The 14,268-nt window shown below is 38.0% G+C and overlaps 1 long non-coding RNA gene across 1 annotated transcript in view; it reads left to right on the top strand.

Annotated features, from left to right (window-relative positions):
- The first annotated feature begins 364 nt into the window (after positions 1-364).
- Positions 365-14,268, top strand: part of LOC142085416 (uncharacterized) — an 80,244-nt gene continuing 66,340 nt past the window's right edge. The window contains exon 1 of the long non-coding RNA XR_012674668.1: positions 365-584. This is a non-coding gene — a long non-coding RNA (uncharacterized LOC142085416). The remainder of the gene's footprint in view (positions 585-14,268) is intronic.

Here is a 14,268-nt window from a genome sequence, read left to right as displayed (position 1 = left end):
GGGGGGGTAAGCTTAGGACAGAAGTAGGAAAAAGATTAAATTAATTTATTTATGAAAAGAGTTCAAACATTATCGATATGGGGTGGTTTATGCTGCAGTGTTTTGTTTGGGGTTTTCTTCCCCCCTTCTGTGGTAGGTAATAAAAAGGATTACAGGCCCTCCAGAAGGATGAGATATCATCAGTTTGTAATCCAGCCCATGGTTTCCTGGATACCGTATTGTCTATTCTGTTCCGCTATGTGAAAAATGTTGAATATCAACAATGGGTTTCAGTGCTGTATTGTTGAGTTTTGTATGAACTAATCTAGCTTCACTAAAAAAAAAAAAAAAAAAAAAAAAACTACAGCTTTGGACAAAAGTCTATAGCCAGTGCATTCGTAACTCCCCATGCACAAGAGCTGACTGTGGCTCTGGGAAGACATTTTACTCATTTGATTTCTTTTTTCTTGTAGTCTTCTTGTCCAGTTCTCAGGTGTTTACCACCTATTAGAATTTCACCTGTATGGGTCCTGTGTTTGAGAAAGTCCCAGGACTTGTCAGCTGTATAGGCCTCATAAAAGACAGCTCTGTTCAGGGTTTGAAAGGTAAGCTTTTGCCTCAGTCCTCTGCTGTCTGTGCTTTGAGATGCTAACTTTATTGGCCTACTTCTGAAACTTTGCAGCTTACCACTCATTTGGAGGGTGAGCGAGGGGAGTGTGTTTCAGCTTAACAGGGAAAATAACCATTCTTGGAGTGAGAGGCGGTGGGGTTAGAGAGGGGGTGGATTTGAATGAAATGTGCCTTTCCTCTTATAGAAACTGAGTTGTAACTAACTCGTGAAAGTAAGGAGTGTATTACCTGCACAATGAGGTGTTTCCAGAGCAGGTATTCTGCAAATAAGTATGCTCCAAAGATAGGGTAACAGTAAAAGGGAAAGTGTTTGACCCGTGGGCATGATGTTTCCAGGACATGGATAGCACAGACAATCGTATGGTTTTGAACTGCCTTGCCATAAGCACTGGATTGTTTTCTTTTTTTTCTTTCTTTCTTTCCTTTTCTCATTCTTTTTTACTTTGGTCTCAGAACTGTCTTAATGTTTTGTGGAAATGCTATTGGGGGTGCTGTTTGCTTGAAATAAAGTGGGAGGAGAACAACTGAGGGTAAATAAGATTCGTGATCAGAAAGATTCTGTCATTAGTCCAATTTCTGAAAGAATTTGTGGTTTTTTCCTCTTCAATTAAGTTTTTCCTAGATTTATTAAAGCAATTCAACAATAAGCAAAAGACCCTAAAACAATAAGGATGTACATATGTATAAGCTGCGATGAACTAGATTAGATGCACAGTAAATATTTATTTGTGAATTTTAAAGTGTATTGTTAAATGCTTAACTTTCATATATGCATTTTATGTTAAAATATTTCTACCTTTTTAATTACAAATTATTTTCTATTTATCTGTATTTCTATTTGGATCTTTTCAGTACATAAGGTTGTGAATTATTTTTATTCCTTGGAAAAGTAACTTTATAGGCAAATACTTTCACGCTTACTGTAAATGTGGGAGGTTGTTTTTTATGGAGTAACAGAATTTCATAACTGCTTTATTTATTTTAATATAAGTAATATACTGATACTGTAATTAGAGACCAACTTCCAAAAATCCTCCAGGCATTTTGTTGTCTCTGTGGAAGATTTTTGCAGAAGATATGCCAGCTTTCAAAATCTTCTCTTTACCCTGCTAAAGTGTGAATATTTTTCCCATCCCCCTTTTAACCTAGGAATTAGGAGAAAGTACAGATGATGCTTGCTTAACCCTGCGTTTAGTGCCAAGCAGTGATGTGCTCCCTGTGAAACCATTTCTGACCCTCTGCTTGCAGTGGTGAGCCTGAATTTTTCCCCTTCCTTGCCCATCATTGTCGGTCAATTATGGGATGGAACTGAACCAGAAAATCTGGTACAGTCTGGCAATTAGTACAAAGGCTTTCCAGTCTAGTGTGAAGACAGAGATGCAAGAGCCCCAGCAGCTAGAGAAATAGTTTTGATTGGCCATGGACATTGCCTTTTAGTGCTGCTTGGTTACTTCCTAAAGATACTGGCTCTTCTACCCTACAGGTCTTCTCCTTAAAGTACTGCATTACGGGCCTACTTTTTATAAGTCTTCTGGGAAGTGGGGGGGTCGTCTTTTTTTAGCTCTATCTTCTCCCATTTGCAGACTGTCATTTTAACCCATCAAACAGACACATTTTGACTTGTACAACAAAGAACCAAGTTATCAACATTCACAGAAACTGACATTTTTAATTCAGGCTTCATTATGTCTTCGGTTTATGACAGTGAGCTACAAAGACGTTTAAAGTTTTTTTCTTTTTTTCATTTTAAATTCAGCATTGGGATGTTTATCTTTCTTTTAATGCTCATATTTCCCTTTCTACCTTTACTCTTTAGTAATATATAATTAGCATTATCAAAACCATCAGCTATTATCCACTATGACTTTTGACCTTTGTTTTTATCTAGCTAGCATTTTCCAAAATAAATTGCAATACACATTCTAACTGTTTATGTTACATCATTATAGTAAAATGTGATTAGTTAAGCTCACTAATATGTTCATCATAAAAATAATCTCTTTTGATATTACAAAGATTTAATGAATGATTACATATATATAAACTTATTAAATATCTGGTAATGTAAGGTAAGAATTAATAATGAAACAAAAATTGTAATTCAAAATAACATGCAGAAGTCGGAGCTTTCCATATGTAACCAGCATTTTCAAGAATTATCGCTGAGTCTGAAGCTGATATTTCCTGCTATCCTAAGAGAGACTGAAAATCTGGTGTAAGTTTGACTGAAGTTTAGAAGAAAAGCTAGTTATGCCAAATAAAAATTTTAGACTATTATTTCCAGGAAACCTGGTAACTTTGCTGAATATATGAAGACAGTACTCTGTCAAATCTTGTTCAAAACTAAAATGCAGTATAATTAGGTAGCACTGCAAGCAGTTGCCAAAGTAATAGGAACATCGGGCATTCAACCATAACCATAGTGTTTTGTTTGTGAGAGTTTTTGTTTTCATACGAGTCAGCAGTTTCTGGTTTATGCTTGGATAACTGTGTATTTGGGCTATTGTCTTTTGTAGTTGTAAAAAAGTAAATGTGTGATCTAATCTTCATATGTGAAATATTACAAATACACATTCAGAGTTTATATTGTCATTTTTTTCTTCATTCTGTCTGTCTCTGCACAGTGGTACTATGGGAATTCCTGAAGGTGGTTTTAGGCACATGATAGAATATTCCATTCAGCAGTTAAATACTCTTTGGCTGTATTAATGGCAAGAAGTACAGGAGCAGGGGCTGTGTGTGATGACAAGATTAGCACATTGCCCACTTCAGTCAGGTACCTCTTGGTTTTGTATTTATCTCTCATCTTTCCTAGTTGACTGATGGCTGTCACTCAAGCTTTCTTTGGCTAGAAAGAGAAAGAGCTTTCTTTAAAGATGTCAGCAGTGCTGTTGAATTCCATAATAGGTCATTTGCACTGGAAGTCTACATAGAGCAACAAATTAGTAGCTTCTCTTGTAAATCTTTTGATAGCGTACCTGGGAAATGATGCAATAGTGTGGTTTATTATACCAGGAAATTGATAGCATAGTGTAGGCCAAAATCTACTCCAGTTACCCAGAAATACATTGCCCAAGGATGCACTGATGATGCTTTAGGCAGGAATTATGTAGAATAATTATCCATATATTAATATCTGCCAATTTCTTGTTTGTTTATCAGAGAAACAAACAAAATGGTAGCTTGCATTCAAGTGCAGTGGAAAAGAAAATGATAACTAATTGTGTCTTGGCCTAAAGAATTGGTTTAAAAAGGCACAAGAGCAATTGAAATTTTTTACCACTTGCAGTTTAACAGTTAACCAGTAATGGCACTGAACAATACACACTCCAAATGCACGTTAGTTCTATTTTTTCCATTGTTTTTAGTTTTCTTTGTCTTCAGTGACCAAGAAAATTTGACGTTGAACAGGGACTATCCCATCTTAATTTGTAACTTTTCAGTCATGGTATTATGGCCTTCGGGTTAAATACTTACACAAACATGGTTGGGCTATGAGCTTTGACAGTGAATCACTCGGACAGGTTGTTTAATTATGAAGTTATTTTCAAGGAGATAAAGATCTGTTCCCAGCTTTCATCATTTTTCTACCATAGAATAATTTTAGCGTCTATGCAAGTGTTTCCCTCTTTCCCGCCAAACGTGTTTTCCAAAACCTGCTATGCCTATTAAGTATTTACCTATAATTAAAGTTTCAAAGTGCCATTTTTCATATGAGAAAACTGAGGCATAGAAGGGCTGAGTGACAACATTACATCTTGGTGTGGGTTACTGCTTTGGCAGTGTGTTTGGAATATATTTAAGATCTCCCCTCTCAATGCAATCCCTCTCATTGCAACAGCTTTTTTCAGTGGTGACGAGTACATAACTGCCTTCTGGATTTCATGCTCTTTTTAGATTGTCCTTCACCTCTTAATAACTGCCACCTCCACAAATGACTTCTGGACAAACTCACCAGCTGCAGGACCTGTTCTTACTACCATCAATATTGCAGTTCTCTGATTTCAGTGGGATGATGAAGTGGTGGAGTCACGACCCCTGGAGATATTTAAAAGACGTGTAGATGTGGTGCTTAGAGACATGGTTTAGTGGTGGACTTGGCAGTGTTAGGTTAACAGTTGGACTCGATCTTAAAGGTCCTTTCCAACCTAAATGATTCTATGATTCTATGATCAGACCTTAATGCTTAACCCCCACAACAGTCCAGCTCTTGAGTCCCGTTGTTGATGGTCTGTCACTCTACTGAAGAAGTTTGGCTCAGTTGTTGGTTTCATTGCTGTACTAGAAAATCAGGCAGCATGTTAGTAGAGCTCAGCTGGGAGGTAGCTCTGTGCCATAAATGAAGTCATGGAAATAACATATAAGTACTATATTTCATATATATATATATACATGTAATACTATCTATAACATCAGGAAACATCTATTCTTGGCTTCTCATTTTCTATTATTCTGTTTTCTGAACTTATGAGATCTCTGCCTGGGAGGGACGGGGGGGGAACCCAAACAACAAACCCACCATCATCACAAAGGTCAGGAGTGTGTAGCTGTGGTACAAATTAGCTCGTGTCAGCTTTTGTATGCACTCAGGAGCAGATCCCAGCCCTGACATGCTGAAGACCTTCAGCGAAAGTGTAGGAGCTTGTCTCCTCAGCGAATGAGGCACTCAAAGAGCTGGTCTCCAGTTTGTCAGCTGCACTCTTTGTGCATACTGCTTTTGTCCTTCCTCTATCGTTAAATGTATCTGGCAACTGACTGCTAGGTCTGCTGATTTGGGAAATGAATCAGGCTAAATGTATTAGTAGAAAACCACAGATGTTTTGTAATGTGGGAGAGAATGAGAGGTCAAGCCCATTGCCTGAGCCATGATCTACCAGCTTTCCTGCTCCTGGAAATGTTTCCTTTGCATGACAGGTCCTCCTCAGCCTTTCTACTTATGCCTGTTCCTCAGGGTGGGAAAAGCAGCTGAAAACCTCATCCTGTAAGAGTTTTTTGGACACATAACAGGGTTTTATGCTCCCAGTTCCCATTGACTTTCAATTCAATTATCACTTAGATGAAATTCAATAGGAATAAAGTACCCAATTCCTTTATACCATTGAGAACCTCCTGTCCTGAGTCTTACAGCAGGCTATGGAACGAGTGAGCATTGGCTGTTAGTGGGATGTGACAAGCATTAAGAAATAAGAGATTGGATCAATGTATTTCATGGGACTTTATACAAATCTAAGCAATTGGCATTTCATGTAAAATGACTAGTCTCATATAAAGGAGAAGGGAAAAATGACTAGTAAAGACATGGTGATAGCAGTTTCTCAAAGAACAGATACCAAAGGCACAAGCAGAAACGATATCATTGCAGGGGATGACAGACTGTGTACTGAGACACATTTTTTGTTAACACATGAGCCTTAGCCAAAGACTCAGAAAGGAATTTTACAGGAATCAGATTATTAATGACAAGCCTAAAGGATTATCATGAGCCTACAAAGATAGAATTCAAGTAATCAAGACACAAAAATGAGACATGACCAGCAAGATGCATGAAACTGCACTGTATGAGCATTCAAAGCAATAGGGAAACCAAGGTATAGGCTTGCTAGTCAGCAGAAGGAGGTGATGTCATTGACAAATGAGGCTGAAAATGAAGAGGTACCTAATACCTGCAATATATAATATTTTACTTCAAAAAAAAGTCAGCTGTGAGGAGATGGCGAGGACAAATAGTATAAATTACAAGAGGATATGGATGATTTGCAATTTTTTGTAAGTCATCTTCTGACATCTTACATGTTGCATGGACCCTCAGGTAATCCACTGATCACAGGCTGAGAAACAGTAAATGACATGACCACCCAAAACCCCTTGCAGACCTTTTTTTTCTATGATTCATTGGCATTGTTATGAGGACATGAATTCTAGAGGCGGCCTCTCCCTCACTTCCGTTTCACCCCTTCCTAGAATAATTCTTAAATTTTTCACTGTGTCTTAGTTGCATAGCTGATTGTTATTTCTTTCTGTTTCTTTCTGTTCTTGCAGTTATCTTTTCAGTTCAGTCCTATGGATTTTCACTCTTCCACATTGTTTAATCCTTCAGCTTACTCACTATAATATTCTTTGCTGTCATCCAGCCCCTATTCATTAGAAATTTTCTCATGCCAGTTTCTGTATTGAGGACATAGCTAAAAAGTGGTGCTGGTTTGTGTTATGTTGGTACTGGCTAGAGGAAAGATAAAGTAACCATCGGCTTCTGCGAGGTTCTGTGTATCTGTAAACATAAATATGTTGATGAGGACTGAGGAGAGATTTCATTCCCGATCGATTTAGCTATTCTGCCAGATACCTCAGAGGCAGACACAGATACTTCAGCAAAACAGCACCTTTTATGTTTTCATCTTGTCCTTTGTACTTTTTTTTTTAAATGGACAATCTCAGATGTCGTGGTTTAACCTGGCAGGCAGCTAAACACCACGCAGCCGCTCGCTCACTCCCCGCCCCCGCAGTGGGACGGGGAGAGAATCGGAAGGGTAAGAGTGAGAAAAACTTGTAGGTTGAGATAAAGACAGTTTAATGGAACAGAAAAGGAAGGGAAAATAATAATAATAATGATAATGATAGAATATGCAAAATGAGTGATGCACAATGCAATTGCTCACCACCCGTGCTGACCGATAACCAAGTAGCAATCGCTACTTCCTGGAACAGGCCTACCATTCATATACTGACCATGATGACACATGGTATGGAATACCCCGTTGGCCAGCTGGGCCAGCTGTCCCGGCTATGCTCCCTCCCAGCCTCTCAAGCATTTGGTAAGGCATGGAAGCTGTCCTTGACTAGCAGGGTACTTAGCAACAACTGAAAACATCAGTGTGTTATCAACATTCTTCTCATACTAAATCCAAAACACAGCACTAAGAAGAAATTTAACTTTATCCCAGCCGAAACCAGAACATCAGAGGTGCTAATAATTTCTCATTATTAAAAAGCCATTTTCAAACAGTCATTTCTATAACTTTTTGGATAAAAATGTTCAAGTTGTTTTAAAAAATTCAGAAACACTGTGCTAGAATTTAAAAATTTTCAGTTCCAAACTTTCCAGAGCACTTTAAAATTTCCTTTGTCTTTCTTTGGAGGAATATTTAATTTGTCAACTGCTTCTGCCAGAAGAAGTGTTAACTTCTGTGGGTTAGAGCCCTAATTAGATTAAGCTGGATCCGCACTTTGCATGTTCTCCCAAGCTAATTCCCATGATCACCATGCTTTAAAACCTTTATTAGGGGGTTTTGTTAAAGATGCATCACTTTACTGTTGTTATTCATCTGACAAGACGAGTGGATTCAAATGTACCCTTCTTTCAAAGCTGTATTTGTCACTGACCTCGGATGTTGAACTGAGAAGAGAATTCGTTTCTAAGCACTGCACTGTGTGTGCAATGCCAAGAAAACTGGAGAGTTCTGACTGGCATCCTTCTAAGAGAGGTGATTTGAAAACCTTATTGTCTTGTGCGTTACATCCATCAGAGCCAAATATACTTGGGTGTTGTTAAAAGACATAGAGATTCAAAACTGGCTATTGTCTGTCTAGCAAGGAGTTGTCAAGATGAAATGAAGGAGACAACACTGTGGAGAAAGAAATCTTGGGATCTCAGTTTGAAAGAGGAGGTTATGCCTAGAGATGTAGAAACTTCCTTCTTTGATTCATGAGGAAAGTGGAAAGAGAGCGACTAGTGAGGTGGCAGTCTGTTGATGACACCAGGTTTTTCAGGACAATAAAGATGAGGACACTTAGCAGGACTGGCTGGAGGATCTTATGAAACTCAATGAGTAGTCCTTAAAATATACCACGAAATTCAGTTTAGATAAGAGTTAAAGTGATGCATCTGGGAATAATCAAAACTTCGCAAATAAAATGATGGACTTTCAGCTGCTTTACCACCAAGGAACGAGATCTTGGGATTATAAAAGACAGGTCCATGAAAGAATCTGCTTAGTGGTGTTCAATGAATGTTAGGAATAAATAGGAAAGGGTTAGAAGATAAGTACAGAATACTCATGCCAGTGTATAAATCTGTGGTGCACCCATATCTTGCATATCGCCTGCCCCTACCTTTTCAAAAGGTTCACAGAAGGGCAACAAGGATAATCACAGGAACAGAGACATTTCCATTAAAAAGAAACTAAGCAAAGTACACTCTTTGTATGCCTAGAAAAGGAGACTGTTGGGAGAGATGATAAAGGTATCTAGTCTAAAGCATCATGAAGAGGGTCCCTATATGTGGTTTGTGTGCAGTCTTTGCCAGGACAAGAAATCAAAGCAGATGACAGATATGACAGCTGGAAAAGAAACAAAAGAAGATCTTTAGACATAACATAATTAAGCAGCCACAGGGTACTGTCAGAGTTTAAAGTTTGTGTGGGTTCAAGGGAAACTTGAACAAGTTCCCAAAAGAGAAATCCATTGAGGTTAAAAATACACATGAACCTTATCTGGCTCAGGCAGTCTTTGAGACTCAGATTGGTGGAAACTGGCAGAGTACTTGGGGGAAGTGTTATTACATGCCTGTTCTGTTCTTCTCTAGGCGCTCGCTTTTGTCTGCTGATTGAGACAGTGCTTGGTTAGATGGACATTTGGTCTCACCCACTACAGCCATTTTATGTTCTTATGATACCATTCGTTTATGTCCTGAGCTCACACTTCCTCTTCATATCCAAATGAAGGACAGATCAGAAACTGTAGAAATAGCCTGGGCAAATAGTTCAAATACTGGAATCTCTATATTCTTTTTGCATATGTCTTCCTCTTCAGCTAAGCTAAGAAAGGGTCTATCTTCCACAATGCACCTAGCTGGCAATCAGAGGGAAATACTGACAATCAGAGGCATGTTTTTAAAGCTCCCAAATTCAGATTAATATGATTTTTAAAAACGTGGGGAAATCCATGAAAAATTTATCAGTATTATAATAGCTGAACAATCTCTCCAGGAGACTTTAATTTCTGCTGCTAATCTTTTCATCTCAATCTGCTGGGTCAGCCTTGCACTTCTCCTTATGTGCACAATGGGGAACAATGTTTAGCTGATGACAGAAGTGCAGGATGGGGATTAAGTACCCCCCAAGCTCTCTGTATTTTACTAATGGTATTGAAAGTTCCCCACTCCCTGATTTTTCTTCCCTCCTACTCTTCCAATAAATTAACTCCTAAATCTGAAAATCAAGGCATAACTTCACTGGGCAGGGAAAATACACCCTGCAAGTTTTCCTAAATATCCCTTTAGAAAACGCTTGAGTTTGATTATTGTAATTGATTATCTTAAGCCCCTGAGTGTCAGAATTCTGCATTACACACAGCATGTAGTTTGATGAGAAGCTGGATTTGGCAGCAGTCTTAGGTGTTCTTACCTCACCACTCCCACCCACCCACTAATTTCTGGCCCGTGCTTCAAGTTTGCCCCCCTAACCCTAGATACGGGTTCAAAATTAAATTAATCTAAATATTCACTGCTGTTAAAAGCACCAGTTACACTGTGAGCTTTATCTCTGTCTTCCCTTCTCCCTGTGACAGTGCAAGTGCCATGGGACTGTGGGGTTAGAGAAAACTAAGAAGTTCCTTACAAGGGTTAGTTTTCAGCCCAATCAGCTCCTTAATATTACTAAGCACTAGTGCCAGCACATGACAGCTAGAGGGAACACGTGGTTTGGGGATGGGAAGGTGGCCTTTTGTTAGGTGGTAACTCAGAGCTGGGAAAGTTTAAGCCTACCATGAAGTTGCACCTCCTCTGGTGTATTGCTTTTAAGGTTACTTGGTAAGCCAGAGTCTTGAATCAATCTAGGTGACAAGTAACCTTAAAAACAATCTCCAAAAGAAGTTGAGAAACAACTTACACAAGCAATAAAAAGTAATAATAGCAGCCTTTTTTTGAAACACATCAGGAGCATGATTACTGCCAGAAAATCTGTAAGATGCTTAAGACATGAAAAGAGCATTCAAAAAAGATAAAGCCATAGCAGAAGAGCCGTGATATTTTTGCACCTGTGCTTACCGTGGGGGAGGTTGGAGAGATTCCCATCTCAGAATCTTAATTTATGGAATACATTTTAGGATTTGTTTCAAATTGAAGTGTCCATAAATAGTTCATAGAAAAATGGACAAAACAACCTATAACAGAAACATTCACTCAGAAATTCTAAAGAAAGTCAGGAGAGAAACAGGTGATTGTGTTGTACAGCTTCTCAGTTCAAATCATTTTGAGCCAGAGGACTGTAATCTGACTAATGCAGCAACAGATTTTAAAAAGGGATTCAAACAGATCCAGAAAAATGCAGTCCAGTAAATCTGACATCTGTGCTGGGAAAATGAGTAGAAGCTATAACAAATAATAGAATTAGTGTAATCTGAATAATTACGACATATTGTGAAGAGTCGATGTAAGTTTTAAAAGAGAAGTCCTGGCTTAAAAATATATTTAAATTCTCTGAAGGAATCTACAAGTAGGAGAACACAGGAGACCCAGCTTATATCACCTGCTTGGATGTTCAAAAGATGTTTAACAAGTTCCATCCCCAAAAGCCTTTAAGAAAATAAAATGTGCTGTAATAAAAATGAAGATCGTCACATCAGTAAATAACTGGTTGACAATAGAAAGCAGAGTATAGGAATAAATTGTCAGTTTTCACAGTGGAGGTAGGTGATCACTGAAAACCCCATGGAGATCTGTGCTATTCAACATATTCATAAGTGCTCTGAAAAATAAAAAGGTGAATAGTGAGGGAACAAAATTTGCTGATGGTACTAAGTTACTCAGGGAAGTTAAGAGAAGGACTAACTATGGTGTATTGAGAAAGATCTTACAATGCTGGCAATAACAGGCAAAAAAATGACATGAGATTCAGTCTAGACAAATGCACACAGGAAAAATAACTCTATTTTTACATATAAAGTGATGGGCTGGGAACTAACCATCACTTCTCAGAAATAAGATCTTGAAGTTAAATGGATAGTTCTGCAAAACTGTCACGCCAAGAGGAGTTGAACTAAAATTTTAAGAATAGAGGACAAAATATAACCATCGTTACAACAGCATATAAATCCATAGTACACCTGCTTCTTGAATACTCTGTGCAGTACCAGCCTCTTCAACTTAGAAAGAACAGAGTAAAACCAGAAAAGGTTGGAAGACAAGTGGCAAGGATGGTCACCATGACAGAATGGGTTCAAGAAATATGACTAGGACCCAGCAAGCTGGAAAGGATATGACCAGTGCTGGGGCAGGTTGATAGATCTCTAGATCTTGACCAGTTCAAAGGCTTGTTTTACAGCATCATGACAGAAACAGATACACAAATGAGGAGATGGTAGACTTCCAGTATGGAAATGGGAATGAGACAGAAGTCCTAAAACAAGTGATTTGCTGAGCTACAACATCAGAAAGTTAAAGGAACAAACAGAGCTTAAGAAACTGGGCATGCAGAAGTATTCTGCACTTAATTTGTCCGGTTGAGTTTTGTTAGATCCTTTAAGCTTTTTCTGCAATCAGTGGAGAGAGAAAGTCTCTCCGTTCAGGCCATGAAGAGTACCTAAATTAGGATCCTCCTCTGAGCCGGACTCCAAAGGACCCTCTCCATCTCCATAAATTAGAAAGGTAGTACAAGGAGACTGGCCAGCCAAGGAGACGAAACTGGGTACCTAACACTGGATGACAGATACCGTGATAGGTCTGAGTGGCTGTACTGTTCCTATGGTAGGGTATATGGAAAGCAGCAGTTATCACGTTATGACTCCTGTTAAGGGATTGGTGCAGAGGACAGAAAGCTCCGAATCCTGTTTAGAGGCTCTTCTCATGGCATATTTACATAACTGTGACCAGGGGTTGAAGATTTGGTCCCAGGAGAATAGCGTTGTAAATAGGCAGAGGTGTTCAGAATCAACATTGTAATCAAACCACCAGGTACCTCTTCCCTATACTAGACTGTAGATAATTCATCTCTTCTTTTAAAAGAGCACCTCTGCAACTCGGCATATATTCCATTCTTTAGGGATTGCTCTTACCAACAGCATTATAAACCACGGACACACTCCAGCTATGACACATTCAGTTCTATTTTCCGTCTGAGCACTGTGGCAGAAAACAACCCATTATGAGACCCACGGAGGCTACCTGGAGTTAAAGGTGTGGCAGCAATGTCTCAAACTGTGTTTCATTTTGAAGCATTCACAAAACCAGTGTGAGTTCACTAACTTCTTTTACCCATAGTTTTAAGCTATGTATTTTTCAAGAGAGAGTCAATTTTTCTAAGTTTTTCTAACTGAAACAAGGAAGCCTTTAGTGCATATTGAGGGAACGCTCTCTCCCTAAATCTCCAAATATAGTGACACAGGTGAGCAACTTAGTTTTGAAATAAATTGCATTTATTTTTCAGTGATATTTACCTGCTTTCTTTTTTTTAAGATTGCATTCCTTCAGTTGTTTCAATTCATTTCCTCCCACCATTTTATTTTTGGTAGTTTTTCACTCCTTTTCTATTTAGTCCTTTTGCTACTCCACAAACCACAATCCTTCCTATGGAGAAAATGAGGGTGAAGGAAGTTTGAGATCAGGGCAGACTTTTGAACGATGAAATTTGAGTGTTTAATTTAGTGCAGACAATTTTGTCTATCTCTAGTAGCTATGCCCATTTTATATTGCTTATACTTCTGGTAATATTTCTGAATTGGGAGCATAAATACTATTTAAAATTACACTAGAAAGGCAAAAAAAGATGTAAATATTAATGCTTCATGGCATGCATTAGTTGCCAACAAGACTCAGGCCGATCCTTCCTTTCTGCAGCAATACAAATAGAATGTAATAATCATTGATGGCCAGTATTAGTATAGAAACTTATCATCAGTCTTTGTTTCTTGGCCATTATTTGGAGGCTTCTTGGGTTTTTTTAGAATCCTCAGAAATTGTAGTGAAAAATGTTTATAGAAATAGTTTATAGATAGTTTATAGTATAGATAGTATAGATAGTTATAATAGTTTATAGAAATTAATCTGTGTTTTTAATATACCTATAGTGAAGTTATTAGTATTGTAAAGCTGCTTCTGTGGTTTCTTTTACTTCTCACACATAAGCTTTCCACTTAGACTTGCTTTGCAGGGTAGGCCCGTTTTTTTGGTAAGTTTTCACTACTGACAACAAATTATTGCAGATTGTGTGTGTTTTATGTTAGCTTTTGTAATGACCTAGGAAGCAGCTTTGAGACAATAAATTAGCCCTTACCTGATTTACTGAAAGAATAAATAACTTCAAGAGATTTTGTTAACAGATTTTTAGGAGATCATTATTTTTGCTGTCTAATGTTGTACACTTTTAATGTAACTTGCTCATTTTTTGTATCTGAAGAAGGGCATGCTCTAATGAAGAAAAATCTCTCCTGGCCATGCATTAGCATCTGTGATGGCTTATTTGAGTATCAAAGAATTTTGTTTATAAACCTCCGAATTATAATTAAAACAGGTACTGAAATAATATAAAGTAGCTGAAAATTATTATGTAAAATCCATGCATGGTGTCTTTTTAATAAACAACAACAAAAATCATTTAAATAAATGAAGCAATCGGCTCTGAGTGCTTGAATTTTCTTTAAAAAAGTTGAGTTAGTCTTAACTTATTG

The sequence above is a fragment of the Calonectris borealis genome, chromosome 9 (genome assembly GCF_964195595.1).
Source record: "Calonectris borealis chromosome 9, bCalBor7.hap1.2, whole genome shotgun sequence".
NCBI lineage: Eukaryota > Metazoa > Chordata > Aves > Procellariiformes > Procellariidae > Calonectris > Calonectris borealis.
Note: the sequence above shows the minus strand (reverse complement) of the source record. Positions and strands in the feature narration are given on the sequence as shown.